The sequence below is a fragment of the Anas platyrhynchos genome, chromosome 1, assembly GCF_047663525.1.
Source record: "Anas platyrhynchos isolate ZD024472 breed Pekin duck chromosome 1, IASCAAS_PekinDuck_T2T, whole genome shotgun sequence".
NCBI classification, from domain to species: Eukaryota; Metazoa; Chordata; class Aves; order Anseriformes; family Anatidae; genus Anas; species Anas platyrhynchos.
The window spans coordinates 154812422-154829703 of NC_092587.1; the positions used below are offsets into that span (position 1 = coordinate 154812422).

At 35.9% G+C, this 17282-nt stretch overlaps 1 protein-coding gene and 1 long non-coding RNA gene across 6 annotated transcripts in view; one reads left to right on the top strand and one right to left on the bottom strand.

Annotated features, from left to right (window-relative positions):
• Nucleotides 1-17282, bottom strand: part of GPC6 (glypican 6) — an 815893-nt gene that overhangs the window by 581188 nt on the left and 217423 nt on the right. The gene's annotated exons all lie outside the window — the stretch shown is intronic.
• On the top strand, nucleotides 9-16004 carry LOC106015473 (uncharacterized). Of its 2 annotated transcripts, XR_011806372.1 has the most exons (5): nucleotides 13-49; nucleotides 1063-1104; nucleotides 5139-6022; nucleotides 7150-7232; nucleotides 7708-16004. It is a non-coding gene; the product is annotated as an uncharacterized lncRNA (long non-coding RNA). The 2 variants fall into 2 exon arrangements; XR_001187551.5 differs by lacking the exon at nucleotides 5139-6022 and having other exon boundaries at nucleotides 9-49; nucleotides 7201-7232.

A 17282-nucleotide genomic window follows, 5' to 3' on the forward strand; every position in this document is an offset into this window, starting at 1 on the left:
GAAGAGGGCCGGACTGCTCGGGGTTAAGCTGGGCATCGGTCAGCGAGTGGTGAGCAATTGCATTGTGCATCACTTGTTTGTACATATTATTATTATTTCCCTATTATCACCATATTATTATTATTGTTATTATTGTTATTATTGTTATCATTATTTTGTTATTATTATTTTCCTGTCTTATTAAACTGTCTTTATCTCAACTCACGGGCTTCACTTTCCATTTCTCTCCCCCATCCCAGAGAGGGAGGGGGGAGGGTGAGCGAACGGCTGCGTGGTGTTTAGCTGCCGGCCGGGTTAAACCACGACATTCAGATATTTCAGTTTGGTGTCCCCAAAATATGCTATACAAGAGTTTTTAAAAATTGCAATTTACATGTCTCAAGCTGAATAACTGTTACTGATATGTATAAAAATGCCAGAACTGATTTAAATGTGTTGGCTATTTGGAGAAGATGGAATTTGAAAGAACAGTAAACCCTGTGGAATATAACACTACCCTTAACAATTTCACCACCAGATTTCCTAAATACCTGATGCAATCACTGTGGAAGCATAACTGTATAAAATGTTTACAGTGCCAGATATTTATTTATTTATTTATTTATTTATTGGGGGGGGGGAGGGGAAGGAGGAGGTCACATTGCATGTTTAACAATTTCAGTAACACTTCTTTCTGAGGTAGTCAATATTTTATAGTTTCTATGCGAATCGTAATTTCACATATATATATATATGTATATATATATATTTCAGATTTTCTTGTTTCTACATAAGGGTTGGATGAACACTATGACTGGTGAAAACCGAAACTTACAGTGACCACACTGCTTCATGAATTCAATAATGAATAAATTCTAATAAAACAAGTGTGAATTCAAGGTGTGAATTCAGTGTGAATTCAGTGTCCAAACTTGGATACTGTAGGCATCAATAGAGCCTAAAGGAATTGAAGAAGTCTTTTTGAATTGAAGGTTTTCATCCTTCATACTGCTATTTAGATTAATGTGATTGGGCTTCCTCATTAACCATGTTCTTTAAAATTATAAATATCTGTCTTTACAGATCTGCTTCAGACCTGCTCATATTCAGTCTTTCGTGGACAAGGTAGTGTAATTTATTATACACTTCAGAGCTTCTTATCTCTCAGCTCTCTGGAACTCGTTTGCTTCTAGATTAATATTTTCCACTATATTTTCTACATTTTTTTTTTTTAAATAGTTAATAGAATAAAAACAAAACCAAACTCTCATTCAGCTTTAACTCTTGCCCATACTTTTGAGATTTACATCTTTTTCTGCATTGGCAAATATGTTTCTGAATACCTGCTTTTCAAAGTTTTCAATTTCTTAAGTGCATTACTGGTGAAATCTGGAACATTGGAGAACTTTTTATGATTGCATGATTAAGTTTCTATTATGGAAAACTATTTTTCCCTAACACTTTCATCAATCTGCCACTCAAACACGTGAACAGAAAATGCTGCTGTAGAACAATTTGACTCACAATCATCTTTAGCTAAAAGAATACTAAACAGCAGTATCATATTTTCTGCATTAAATTATTTAGCAGTTAAAACTAAATTAGAAACATGAATTTCATCATCTCAGCCACTACTCAAATTTTGAAAATGAAAATATCATTTTGTTGAACAAAATCTGATCTCTAACCAAAAGACCTCAGGCTTCTTCTGAATTTGTAATTATCTTCTCTGTGGGGTATAACAGCCTGAAAGCAGCCTCTGTAAAATTCCACCTGACATTCAAGGCACAGAATTGAACTTTCCTACTTAAACTAAAAGGAAACAGATTATGATTTAAATTAATTCCTTTGTAATGTTGGTCTGACAAGTGATGATTGGAGCAATTTTTACAGAGATAATGACAGCTGAAGGAAGGCAGGGAAAACTGTCTGTAACATACAGATCGAGTCATCAGACATCACTCCCCTAATTTTAATCATTGGAACGTTGAACTTGAAAAACTTGCACATCCAGTGGATTCCAATAAACCAGTGCAACTACTCTATGAAGGAGAATGACTCATTTGTTTGCCCTGTACCCAAATAATCTTTCCTCAGATTCCTTTTGTTCCTTGAGTGCTTTCAGGTCAATTAAAAAATGAATGCCTTCCAAACAGACCGATAATTAGTTAACAGTCTCTTCATTATGGGTCCCACAGGGAACATTCATTTACAAGAAGCCCTGACCCTGTAGTCCTTGGGAAGTACTCAGTAATAAGTTACAGAAGCAGAGGCCAAGGCAAACCTGTTCAGACTAGGACTACACAGATGCTAAAGAAAGAGCTGAAATCCCTAGAGCCTTCCTAACTAAACTACTAGAAGCAGTATCACTACTCTAACACTCAGGTTCATTTTATTTTCCAAGCATACACAGCCAGACAATTGGTTTTTGCTAGCACAGTTTGTGAGAAGAATCTTTAGTTACCTCCTGGGGGGTGTATTACTGGCATTTTGCTCAGTGCGTTGTGGAAAGAAAACCATAAGGCTGTGATTCAGTACCGTATAGTTTCATCATCTCACTGGCTAGATGGCTGCAATTTTCTGACTTCAAAGCTTGTTTCCACCTGGGAACAGTGGCCAACTTCCCCTCCCCATCAACCAACTTTTGCTATTTATTATGTTCCCTACCATAATATCAGAAATATATATCTTATACAGCATTATAGCAAGAAAGAGAATACTAGCAACGCATTACAATGCATTACTTTACTATGATCACAAAACATAGTGAAAGCATATTTTGTATTTCAGCTGCTCTCAGGACAAGTTAGTCATTAGCAGGATGCCCAGGTATAGGTTGTCCAGAGAAGTTGTGGATGCCCCATCCCTGGAAGTGTTCAAGGCCAAGCTGGGTGGGGCTTTGGGCAACCTGGTCTAGTGGGAGGTGTCCTTGCCCATGTCAGAGGGGTTGGAATTAGATGATCTTTAAGGTCCCTTCCAACCCAAACCATACTGTGATTCTATAATAACACTGTCCACAATCATATAATTATAAACATTTTGATCAACATGTGTCATATAACACTGAAATCCAAAGATGTGATTGCAGGATGTGATGAATCCAGACAGGTTTACACTGCTTAGTTCAAGTACGCATAGGAATACGATAGCAGGACAGAGTGGAGTCCATTGCCTGAGCTTAACTGGGTATGCTATACTGCCAAAATGAATCCTTAAGGACAAGTCCAAAACAAATCCTTAATGGTTACCCCATTAGTAATATACATGCAACAAAAGTTAAAGTTGCATGAACTACAGTCATGACATTTGATTACGCTGTCAAGAATACTTTAAAGACATGCAGATCCCTTGCTGATCACTGTATTGTCATATATAAAATCCATGTTTCTAAAATACTTCATCAGTTATTCATCTAAAATAATTCATCAGTTTAAGAGTCCTTAACCACAGTGCTCTTCTCTCATTCGCATAGCTTCAGTCAGCCCAAAGAAACTTTTTAATGCTAACATTAAACAGATAAACTTACCTTCCCATTTTTTGGTTTGTAATGACACACTTTCCTGCAAAGTCAATTGTAGAAACAGTTCACAAAGACAATTACAATATATGTCATGCTGATCTTAATATGAAGGCTGTATTAGGCATTTTGGTGATAAGACTTTGGTGTTTCTGCCATAAACTGAGATACTCATCAGCCTAATCACAGAACTCAGTTCAGCCTTTTAACTTTCCCTTTTCTTAATTGCTTGAGGAAAAGAAGGTATTAAGGAGGACACTAAAACTTATAAAGACCTTAGAGTCCTTTTATTGTAGTTGCTCAAGGTCTACCCATCAAATTACAGGGCCAGAAACTCTGTCATTTTTCTTTTTACTTCTATTTGTAATCAACAACTGTAAAGAACAAACTGTCCCTTCCAGATCCTAAGTATTAACCTAACAATGACGAACGGTGCAAAGCAAAAAAACAAGTAATTTCCGTGTTTATGTGTTTTTGACTTTATAGATGGTTTCACACTGACAGACAGGTAAGGTCCAACATACTGCTCTCTCATTCCCCCTCCTCAAAAGAACGGGGTGAGAAATATGATGAAAAAAATGGACATGGATTGAGACAAGGAAGAGCTTAAAGTAAAATAAAATGCAAAGGCTGCTCAGAAGCAAAATGAGAAAATTATTCTCTGTAACCCATCAGCAAGTGATGTTCAGCCATGTCTTGGGAAGCAGAGCCTCAATACAGGTAGCAGTTCTTTTGGGAAGACCAGTGAGAGTCCCCCCTTCCTCTTTCTCAGCTTTTATTGCTGGGTGTAATGCCATATGTTATGTAATGGTATCTTGTGCTCTTTGGTCAGTTTAGGTCATATGTCCTGGTGATGTCCCCTCTTGTCCATCCCCAGCCTACTGGCCTTGGGAGACAGATTTTATGCTGTGTCAGCACTACTCAGCAATAGCAAGAACATTGCTGTGATACCAATGATCATCTAGATACAAGAGCACTATATGGGCTGTTGTAGGGAAATTTAACTTCTCAGACAGACACAGTACAAATAAATAAATAAATAAATAAAATAGGAGAAAAAAATATTAGAAGTGAAAACAAAACAATAAAAAATACTTTCATTTTTCTGCCCAAAGAAGCCTGCTAGAAATATGGCCAGAAGTAAACTAATAAATAAATCCCTGAATGCAAGAGAGTCCAAAAACATGCAACAAGTAATATCCTGTTACCCTCCACGCAAAGATCCCAGTGTCTGAGAGCTGATTGGTGCAGCTTGGTTGCATGAACTCAGCTCAGTTTTATAGATCTAATTACTGTTACAGTATGAGAAAGTCAATGCTAAAGACATGAAAGGTACTGGAAACAAAACCAGTGGCAGGATTTTGAGAGTTGGAGGATTTCAAAGGAAGTCTACCTAATATGGGAAGGTATAAAACCCCATGGAAAAAAAAAAAAAAAGTGGCAAACTGGAAGGTAGATATTCAGCAACAAGGAAGATCAGCCCATTCCCAGCCTGACTGATGACTGCATAGCCACCAGAAAGTTATTGGGTGTCTCATCATTGATCATACTACTGCTTTGCATTACTCCTAGTTATCCATCATGTATAATAACCAAAAAATGATTAACTTGTGCTCTTATGTTGTGTGTATCTTGCTTGCAGAGTCTCTTGGTACACATCAAAATTTACTAGAAGTGACTCAGAGAGAGCTGACTCCCAAGAGTCAGGGGAAAAAATGTTCCCAGCCACTCTAACTAATGGGCCAGGTGGAAGAAGATAACCTCAGGAGAGGGGTGCCTTTCTTCTTCAAGCTGCTTATTGCCAGTGGCATCTCCTTCAGGACACAAAACTACAGAAATAAGTATTTACTTCTTTCCTAAAGGTGTACAACAGAATGGTCTGTGATTTCCCACAGTAAAACTTATGCAATTTAGGAACTCAGGCCTTTTTCTTCCCACTCCTACCAAAAACAACACTTCTTCAGTTACAGGGGATACCAGCTGACACAGGAGGAAGAAATATGGGTAGAGATGTTCACTGAAAATGTGATGTTGGAAAGTTCTTTTATCTAAATTTTTCCTACTGACTTTCTTTGACTATTTTTAGGCTGTTTTGGTTCTCTTATATGACAAACATAAGTTCACTGTACTGAAAAAGATGTGCAGTAAAATATGAATAAAAAATGAATTACAAGGTTTTTAATTATCAATGTGAATTTAAAGATTCTTTACAGATATTGACAACTATAGGATGAGACCACTTGCTCTATTATTAAAGCATGGGTAGACAAACTTTTGATGAAAAAGCAGGAAAGTCTGAAATATTTTCAATAAATTTTACTTCCTTAGGAATCTCAAGATTCAGCAACACAGACCAACATTCTTGAAATCCTTTGTTCACTGATGCTGTCAGGCTGTTAGTTTCAATAACCAGCTGACAGATCTCCAAGAGCCTGGCTACAGGCTGAGGTGTCCAGGTCCTCCCATCTTTCAAGCAAATTGAACCTTGAAGAAACTTGGTGAAGAAACTGAGGCACCAGGCATTTGGTATGTGTGCCTGGGGGCTTGCACCCATGTTTCTTAAGGTTAATACTCTCTGTATACAATGACTCTGGAACCAAAGTAGTTGAACGAGTCCTCAGTCCTTTTTCAAAGATCTGAACCTTGAGTAGTGGAGGGTCCCTCAGAGGATGAAGGACTATACATTCAGGAAGCCTGGCAAAAAGGAGTGACATTGTCTTTGATTTTAAGAAGTCCTGAGGAGGACACAAAGCAGGCGTACCTTGCATTGCAGATGCTGCAAACTTGTAAGAACAAGTAGTCCTGCAGGAAAAATAAACAAACAAACAAACAAAAAACTTACAATATTATTTAAATCAATATTTTTGAACATAGAATGGCTCTGAGAACTTTTAGTTCATTATAATTGACAGAAACTATGCTGTTACCAGCTAGCGTAATAATTTCTACCAAGAGGAAAATGAAAGCTTTTAGCAGACAGTACCTTAGCCTGCAACAATTGCACATTTCAGCTGTTTCAAATAGTGTCTGAGATCTGATTTTATCATTAGTCCAACACATGTGTTGTTGCTCCTTGTTTTATTTTTTTTTTTCTATTAAATTTTGCCACAATTAAAGACTGAACAAGTTTTTAGCTCTTTCTATTACTGCCTTTTGTCAGTACACTCTAGCCTGAGATACATGGTGAGGTGCAGGGTCTCCAAAATCAATGATAAAGAGTTTCTTGCCCTTCCAGTGTTCTAATGTTAAAGGTTTGACCTTTATCATTACAGATCAGCTTGAAAGGAAATCCCCATCTATATCTAGTCTTCTGTTATGTAATCATATTCTTGAAATGACATCTTTGACTGAAAAGGAAAAAAAAAAAAGACTTCTGAGTACTTTTACAGACTTCATAAAAGCACTTAAATCCAGAAAAAAAAAATATTTATTTTATTTTATTTTATTTTATTTTATTTTATTTTATTTTATTTTATTTTATTTTATTTTATTTGTTTTGTTTTACTTTATTTTATTTTTAAATTATTGTAACATGGCCTTATAGGCACTGCATTTTCCTTGATGAATCAGTAATTCTTCTTCATTATGGTTAATAAATGTTATTTCCCATAAAGATGACAAGGCACTATAACCTGTTTACTTGCACACTTCAGCTGACATAATATGGACAGATATCATTCCAAGAGAATTCTTTTTCTCTGCAGATCTGTAGAAGATAGAGCCAGGAAGAAAGGAGGTAAAGACTATTTTCAACATCATGGCTGTTTGTGGTTATTTCTCTTTAGTATAAGGCTTAGTATAAGAGTATATATATATATATATACACACTACTATATCTATCTATCTAGATAGATATATTATCTATCTATCTATCTATCTATCTATCTATCTAGATAAATATATATATATATCTATATATATATTATATATATATATATCTAGATAGATAGATATACTATCTATATAGTATAGTAGTATATCTATCTAGATAGATAGATATACTATCTATCTGTAGATAGATAGATAGATAGATATACTACTATACTCATCTATAGATAGATATAGAAATATAGATATCTATATATATAAGTGTATATATATAGTATATAAAGAGAAGTATAATATACTTCTCTTTAGTATAAGACTCTTAGGCTTCTGTCTACATCAGAGCACTTAGAATACATTTTTTTTTACTTGCTTCCTTCTTTCAGAAACTGCACAGAACAAGGCATTCCCTGGCCACTGCTTTATAGATGGAACCACAAGAAGATGTATCACACTAATAACAGATGGAAATTTCAAGCCAACTTAGGGCATGTCTGTAAAAAACCTCTGCTAGCTTTGCCCAGCATACACCTAAAACTGTAAAAACAATTTTAAAACTCCTTTTATTACTTTTGTTTAATGACAGTGAAAGACAATACTATTGACAGATGTCAATACTAGTCAATTGTCAATACTATTTGCTTCCTCTGTCATTAAGAAATAATAACAATAACAGAAAATGTCATAATAAAACTCACAATATTCTTTTCCTGATTACTACCATTATTCGCTATCTAAAGAAGTCACATGTATTTTATTTTCTTGTATAACACCAATTTAGTTATAAGAAATGACTGACAATATTCAGTTAAAGTGTACACCTAGTAAACCATATATGTGAACAATATTAATTTTTTTTTTCCATTTTTTCTAAGCTATCTGTCCTCTTGGCAAGTAAAGGTAATATCTGTAATTAACAACAAGAACAAAAGTGTTTTAATTTATCTGATAAACTGTGTAAAGCACCTATAGGAGGCTCTTTACTGATAGCTACATAGACTGTCACAGGAGCAGACCTTCTATTTCTATATGACTTTAAGTTACTGCACTATTGTGTCCCATTTCTCTAATGTGTGCCTCCTCTGGTTTGATTTAGGGTCAATGAGGAGACACAGGAGATTGAACTCGGCTCTGGTATAGTGATTTAAACAACCAGGCCAGAAAGTTGTTGCTAAAACCAATAATATGTATAAATGATGAACACTTGCACTGAATTACGTATGTAATTAAATGCACACCATGAAAAACTGCACTTTATTCCTGTGAAACAGTTGAAAACATTTTCTGAAAATTTGTAGTCAAGTTTGGCCACTTTTGTAATGAAAAATATCGAGATAAGTCTGCTTATAATATATTTATGAGATTAGGGAACAAATCACATTCTGTAAAAGACTCAGGTTACAAAAAACAAATTCAGAATGGTTTATAAAAAGACAGGTATAAATATATGCACAACTGCAAGTAAATAACCTCTTCTGTCAGTTGGTGCTTTTCTAAATTAGAAATTAGGGATTCATAACCCCAATAAATTCAATATATTACTACTTAATAGCTCTCACAGTATTTTATGATTTTGAAAGAGATTTATAGTTTTATAATGATGAAAATTATAGTCCAGGTGCTATTAACTTCACTAAAAGCTATTCATTAAAAAAAAAAAAAAAAAGGAAATCTTATACAACTTCCATTAAATAGAAAATGCAAAAGCATTTTCTTAACACTTTCCCTTGTCTACTGTTTTCGAAGAAAAAAAAAAAGAGTGTTCTGAGGTGACTTCAAAGCAGTGTAATTAATTTGGTGGAGTTAATAAGTATGTGTTTAATGAATATTCTCTTTTTTTTTTTTTTTTTTTTTTTTTTGCCTATTTTCTATGTCCATTTTGTACAGCGGCAGTTTTCAGCACTGTGCAAATGTTACCAATAATTTTCTTCCAAATGCAAATTCACTTCCTGAATGATTGTATTATCAAAGCCAATTTTAGCTGATACTACTGTTAAAAGATTAATGTCCTAAAGGGAGAATCAGATTACTACTTGCATTCTTTTAACATCACTTTAGGACTACTCCCAATCTCCTTCCAGTTGGGGAGCATGCTTTTTAAGAACAAAATAGAAGGGTTGAGTAGGCTTAACCTTCTTTCAATATGGTTATAAATAAATATCTAAAGCTAAAATTGTGTCATAATGGAGTTATCATCCAAAATGAATACTGCGTATTCTCATGACAAAATTACAAAACTTATGTAAAAACTATTACAATTAAGTAATGAAACTGATATTTTATCTATCCTAGGTTAAAGTTGCTTCCCAAAATATGAAAAGCTATCCACAAACTTCAAAGTAAACTTCTGCAATAATAAATAATAAAAATATTATTAAGAATAATAGTAGTAATAATGGAGTAATTTTAACAACTGGAAGTTCCACTAAACTGTACAGGATTATTTACATACCTAAAGTTACTCATCCATTAACACCATTAAAAGTAAAATTCAGCAGCAAAAGTACATAACTTTCATTTATCTCTGTTTCATTTATCTCATTCATAACTGAATTATTATTAACTGTTGATTGAGTATTGAATTATTGATTTTCCTTTGCTGATAATTTATCTAAAATATAGGAAGCCCCAGGGATGATCATCTGCTCTATGAAAGAATCACAGAATCCCAGTTCTCCTATCTTTGGCCAAGCAGGATATAAAATGAACGTTACTGGATTTGGGATAAAGTTTGATTTGGGATACAATTAACTAGAATGATTCATGTATCACATTATCAAAAGTCCTTCTTTTTACCTTTCCTTATTATATCATATAAATATGTGGTCACACTTAAAATGACTACTTATACATAATCTGGCTATAAATTCAAAAAACAACCTCTGTACTGAAATCTAAGATATCTAAAAGAGCATCAAATTAAGCACCTGCACTTATCTCTTTTTTCCTGTGATACAAAAGGTACTTCTGTTGCAAGAAACTAGAAATACTGAGCAACAAAAATCTTGAATTCCTGTAAGTCTTATTAGTCTGAAACCATGTTTACTATTACCATTAACAAAATTATATTTAAAGGGTTTTTTTTTGTGTGTGTGTTATTTTATTGTTTTTTAAATTGGCAGTCACAGAATCACAGAATGGTTGCGGTTGGAATGCTCTCCTGTATGTCAATCCCCTGCTCAAGCAGGGCCACTTACAGCTGTTTATCCAGGATCATACCCAGGTAGCTTTTGAAGAGCTGCAAGGAGGAGACCCTACAACCTCTCGGCAACCTGTGCCAGTGCTCCACCACCTGCACAGTACAGAAGCGCTGCCTAATGTTCAGAGGGAGCCTCCTGTGTTCCAGTTTGTGTCCTGGCAATGGGCACCACTGAAAAGAGCATAGCTCTGTTCTCTTTGCACCCTGCCTTCAGACATTTATACGCATTGGTAATGTCCCCTCTGAGCCTCCTCTTCTCCAAGATGAAGAGTTCCAACTCAAAAGCCTCTCCTCACAGGAGAGATGCTCCAGTCTTTCCAGTCCTTCATAGCCTTTTATTAGACTCTTGTCCAGACCTGGGCACAGTACTCTGGGTGTGGCCTCACGAGTGGTCAGGAGACTTCCTTAACCTGCCAGCAACACTTTATAGAATCACAGAATCACAGAATCATTTAGGTTCAAAGAGACCTCCAAGATAACCTAGTCCAACCTCTGACCTAACAAATCCTCCACTAAACCATATCCCTAAGCTTCTAAACATCTAAACATCTTTTAAATACCTCCAGGAATGGTGACTCAACCACTTCCCTGGGCAGCCTGTTCCAATGCCTAACAACCCTTTTAGTAAAGAAGTTTTTCCTAATATCCAAGCTAAAACTCCCCTGGTGCAACTTCAGCCCATTCCCCCTTGTCCTATCACTGGGCATGTGGGAGAATAGACCAACCCCCACCTCACTACAGCCTCTAAGGTACCTATAGAGAGCGATAGGGTTGCCCCTGAGCCTCCTCTTCTCCAGGCTAAACAACCTCAGCTTCCTCAGCTGCTTCTCATAAGACTTTTTCTCCAGACCCCTTACCAGCTTCGTTGCCCTTCTCTGGACTCTCCAGAGCACCTCGATGTCCTTCCTGTAGTAGGCCCAACAGTGAACACAGTATTGGAGGTATGCAGTTTCTCTAGCTCTTTAGTTCAGGTACCAGAATTTCTATGTGATGAATATATTCAGAGTAATGGCTTCTCCTGGCTTTACATTCGGTTACAAGGCAACAACCAACCTAATGACTATTTTTATGTTTTTTCTTTGTGTGCGTTTGATTTTGTTATTGTTTTTAGTTTTGTTTTGTTTTTCACTATAATGCTGGTCACTGGTAGGTCTCATACTCTCTTTTCAGAGTATTTTAGAAATTGGGCCAGAAGATATATTTACAGGATCATAGGATGAGAGGTTCAAATGAGAGGTTCAACTGTGACCCAGCCTTTTTTTTTTTTTTTTTTTTTTTTTAACAGATCACAACCTTTAAATAGTTTAAGTTTGATTTTAGATACTGATATGATTATCGTAGTTTCAACTAGGATAGAGTAAATTTTCCTCCTAGTAGCTGGTATGATGCTGTGTTTGGGATTTAGGATGAGAATAATGTTGATAACACACTGATGTTTTAATCGTTGCAGAGCAGTGCTTACACTAAGCCAAGGACTTTTCAGCTTTTCACATTGTCTTGCCAGCCAGCAGGCTGGGGGTGCAGCAGGAGCTGGGAGGGGACAGACCCAGGACAGCTGACCCAAACCATCCAAAGGGGTATTCCATACCATCTGACATGCTGAATAATTAATATGGGGGGGCTGGCCAGAGTGGGGGGACCAGCTGGGGATAGGCTGGGTATCGGTCAGCAGGTGGTGAGCAGTTGTATTGTGCATCACTTGTTTTGTACACACTATTAGCAGTAGTACTAATCATTATTATTATTTTCCTTTATTTTCTCTCCTACTAAACTGTCTATCTCAACCCACAGGCTTTCATTTTTTCTTGATTCTCTCCCCCATTCCAGAGAGTGAGGGGGGAGGGTCAGCAAATGGCTGTGTGGTCCTTAGCTGCCGGCTGAGTTAAGCCACAAACATTAGGTAGACAGCTTCTGCTCAAGATGACATAGAGCAATATGGGTATGAGCCTGATTATACCACATGCTTTGCGGCTACAAATTAGTCCCCCCCCCCTTTTTTTTAGCAGTTTTCTGCCTAAGCCAGACTTGTAAACAGAAAACCTTCCAAGTCTTTCATACCTTCTTAATTCATGGCTCTTGATAAACCAAGATCCAAGGTCAGGCTGAATGCTCTAGACCCAGAGAAAGCTTTAAAATTGCAGATCTCCAAAAAGCAGTGGTTGGCCTTCCTAAAGGTCCACTCTGCAACAGATACACTGAAGCTAATAATTCTGTTCTAATTTCAAAATTTTGAGTAGTATTGTATGCTTTGAATGCAATACCTTGATTTTTATTATTTTTTTTTTTTCACATAACACTTGTTTCTACAGTAACTTTAAGAAGGTTATGTTGATTAGCATATTTGTTCATGCCAAAACCTATCCAAAAGAGGATAGCAGCAAGTAGACTGTATAGCTGCTTATGGGTAGCAAATCAAACATATGGAGTGTGAAAACGAGGAGTGAAAGCATTGAAGAGGAGATAGCAGATAACTCTTCATGAAAAATTTAGCCTTTTTTTTAAAACACTGAAAAGTCAATGTGGTGCTACTTTTTTTTTTCCCACATGAAATTTGTAGCAAAATCCAAGACTGGAATTTGTTTAAACAGTCTCATTCAGATCTTTTTATGTCACTGACTGAATTTTCTGATTCAAAATTGCATTTATAACAATGTTGTTATTTCTACAACAGTAACAAAACCAAATCTTCATACATCTTCAGACATATGACACAAATATGGTCTTAATATATACACTCTTCCTTATTTATGTGGTCCTGTATATAGGACATCACAAAAGCTGTGGGTAAAAACACTAGAGTTCAAAATACAGTATTTTAAAATAATACACTTAAATACTGCTGCAAGGTAAAAATGTTGTTCCATTATCATAATTTTGTAGCTCTAAGAAATTGAAATGAAAACAAGAGTTTTTATTGTTAAATGAGGGTAAGGACACAGTCTTATCAAGATGCAAAGGTTTGTATGCTGACTGTATTATGTTGTAAATGCCTTCAAGGGACAAATTTACCTAGGATGCTTCACTCAGAAAATAAATTAAGATATTTTTCAGTTTTGTCATGTGATGAAAGGAAATAAAAGATATTTTTCTTCTTAGTATGCTACTTATTTAGTTAATTAATGTTTAATTCAAACAGAAAAAACTGGGCTGCAACTTCAATTGAATTAAATTCTGTAGATCAGACTGCAGATATGATGATTGGTATGATTTACCACACTGAAAATATCACTATTTTTTCTTAGAAGTTTCCAATACCTATACCTTTGTGAAACCTCTTCTGCGTAAGTATTTTCAATATGCATTTTGCTTCTTATGACATATTTCAGAAAAGCTGCTCCTCTGACTCCTAGTGTTTGTTGTTGTTGTTGTTTGTTTGGTTTTTTTTTGTTTCCAACCAAGCCAGATAGCAGTTTGTATAATATCTTGAGATCAGTCTTTAATTCATTAAGTAATATGTTAAAATAATAAGAAGACCTGACCACTTTCACTTCTTTTTCAGCTTTTTTACATCTGACTAAAATGAGCCGTCCATTAAAGTGACAGTCTACCTCATTCACCTCCTGATATTACTTCTCCTATAAATATTCAGAAATTTGTTTTCAATGCTGTTTTTTTTTTTTTTTTTTTTTTTTTTGTTATTGTACTGTCCTTGAGGGAAAAAAAAATATTTTTAATTAAAAAATATTATTATTATTATTAGAAATATTTCCTTCAGGCACTTAACTTTAAAATAAAGTTTATTTACTGCATTTTTTTCCTGATTCTTAAAAATATTGGCTGGCTGGAGAAGTTAGGTAAACAAGCAGGAAGGAAGGAATTGTGGGAAAAAACATGCCTCTAAATATTTTCAAATTTCAACATCAAAAACGCAAAACCTGCTATCAAAAAGGAAAGAAGAAACATTGCTAGAAGAGGAAAGAAATAGCGGGGGACTACTCATTCTATGTTAAAATATTTTTGAAACAAACATATATAGATTACCTGCTTGAAATACATCTTGAAACATATCTTGACATTTCAGCTTCAATGTACACCACTTTAGGTGAATATGAATTCATTTCATTATGGTTTGGGAGTCTGTGCAAGCTGGGATGGTTTCAATTACATTTTTTCTCGAAGGCCATTCACACAGAAGTTGCTAGTTACAAGTCAAGCAAGAACATATCTCTAAATTCAAATGGAAAAACAAACAAACAAACAAACAAAAGCTTTGGGAACTTTCTACAGTTTAGGAAGTTCACAAACATTCTGTGATGTTCCCAAACCTTCCTAGTTTGAAAATCCTGTTAGCTCACTAGTTACCAACTTCTAAATTTTGTCCTGGTGACTACAGACAGAAGACATGTTTGTGCTGTCATTTTGACAAAGAGTTTCATAACAAATCTCAAAGTAAGCCAACAGATTCCTTTCCACTTGTTTCTCCATGTACATTAAGTATGTTAATCCTGATATAAAACTTATCAGAAAAGTAGAGACTTGGAATTAGAATTCCATATACATATCTATCTATATACATAGATATATGCAGATAGATAGATAGATATAATATGTATATATATATTTCCTGAGATACAGCTCTGTAGTGGGTTTGTGTGGCAAGGTTTTGGTAGCAGTAGACCATAGGGGTGGTTTCTGTGAGAAGAATCTAGAAGCTGCCCCATGTTAGGTAAGGGCCCCATTGCTGACCAGAGCTGAGCCAATAAATGTTGTTTGCGCCTCTGTGAGAGCATATTTAAGAAAGGAAAATAAATAAATAAATAAAAATTGCTGCTTCACAGCAGCTGGGAGAATGAGAGGCGTGAGAAACAGCCTTGCAGGTGTCAAGGTCACTGAAGAAGGAGGGGGAGAGGTGCTCCAGGCACCAGAGCAGAAGTCCCCTGTGGCCTGTGGTGAGGACTATGGTGAAGCAGGCTGCCCCCTGCAGCCCATAGAATACCATTACCATGGTGGAGCAGGGGTCCATGCTGCAGCCCGTGGAGGAGACCACAGTGGAGCAGGTGGACCTGCACTGACGGAGGCTGTGGCCTGTGGAGGACCCCTGCCTGAGCACATTCCAGGCTGGAGCTGCAGCCTGTGGAGAGGAGACCACGCAGGAGCAGGTGACCTGGCAGGAGCTGCTGCCTATAGGGGACCCAGGCTGGAACAGTTTGCTTCTGATGGATGGACCCTGTGGTACAGACCCATATGTGGAGCACTTCTTGAAGAGCTGCTGCCTGTGGGAAGCCCATGCTGGATCAGTTCACCAAGGACTGCATCCCGTGGGAGGGACCCCACAGCACAGGGGACAATAGTGATCAAGAAGGAGCAACAAAGAAGAAGCGCTATAGACTGACTGCAACCCTCACTCCCCAGTTCCCCTGTGCTGCTCAGGGGGAGGAGGTGGAAGAGGGTAGATGGGGGGAAGGCGCTTTTGGTTTCTTTCCTTTGTTTCTCACTTTAGCTTGTTAGTAATAGGCAATAAATCTTACTATCTCCCTATGCTGAGTCTGTTTTGCCCGTAATGATAATTGTTGAGTGATCTCCCCATCCTTATCTCAACCCTGGAGCCCTTTTCATCATATTTTCTTCCCTTTCCTCTTTGAGGAGGAGGAGTGAGAGCATGGTTGTGGTGGAGCTCGGCCTCCCACATTGAGTAAAACCACCACAAGCTCTTTTATAAAATCATGTAATTAGTCATGTATTTATTTATATTGATATAGTTAGAATACAGCATTTCAAGTGTCAAAATTTAATGTGAGTAAATTTGCAATACAAATGTGAAGAATTGACAGCCGGTAGAAATTTACATATAGTCTTCTTCCAATTCATAAGTATTTACATGCAAACCTCAATATTCTCAGAAGAAAATAAAGTTTTATCACTGATAAACCACTGACATTTCCTAGGCACAGTGATTCATAACTAGCTTGTAATCTAAGAGTATAGATAGAAATGATGAAGGCCAAAGATCTATTCATTCACCTATACAGTAGATGATGGAAAAAAAAAAAGAAAAAAAAAAAAAAAAGAGACAACACCATAAAGCAAATGTATTTATGGCAATAAATAGCACTGTATTGACATGTTTATATTTTGGTCCTGAAGGATGTACTCACTGTTTTGACAATATAGCATAAATTGTATAAATGAAAATTCTGAAAGGAAATTAAGACACATGGGAAAAATTACAAAAAATCATTCCTCCTAAAGAAATAATTTTAAGGCTGATGGCAGTTACTGTACTCTAATCCAATGGAAATTTAAATAATTGCTTGAGATTTATCTGAAGTTATATTTAGATAGATAGAAAATTAGATTTTTTTCCCTCCATTTATCATAGAAGTATCACTGTAAATAATTTTCAGTGGTTTCCTTTAGTGTATTAACCTAGTCAAGTTAGTTAAGCAAGATAGTTAAGATCGATATTAAAGAGTACTACTTCCATTTATTCTATAGTTTATCTGTATCTGTAGCTTTTTTATGCCTTATTAGAAAGCAGAAGGAAAAGTTCCAATTGTGATGGTCTAGAGGAGCCTCTATGTTTGCTTCGATTTCTTTTACAGGAAAAGTTTTGCGTGGTACAACATGACTCCAAAGGCAAATCTCTTATTGATATTGCTTATGACAATGGTATTTTGACACTGAATCCTGCAGCAAAAATAAGACTTATATTCTGACTTAAAGCAATTTTGTGAATGAAGTTATTTACATTTTGTGGTTTCTCACTACCTGTTTTTGTTGTTGTTGTTGTTGTTTATTTTCCATTATTTTATTTTTATTCAA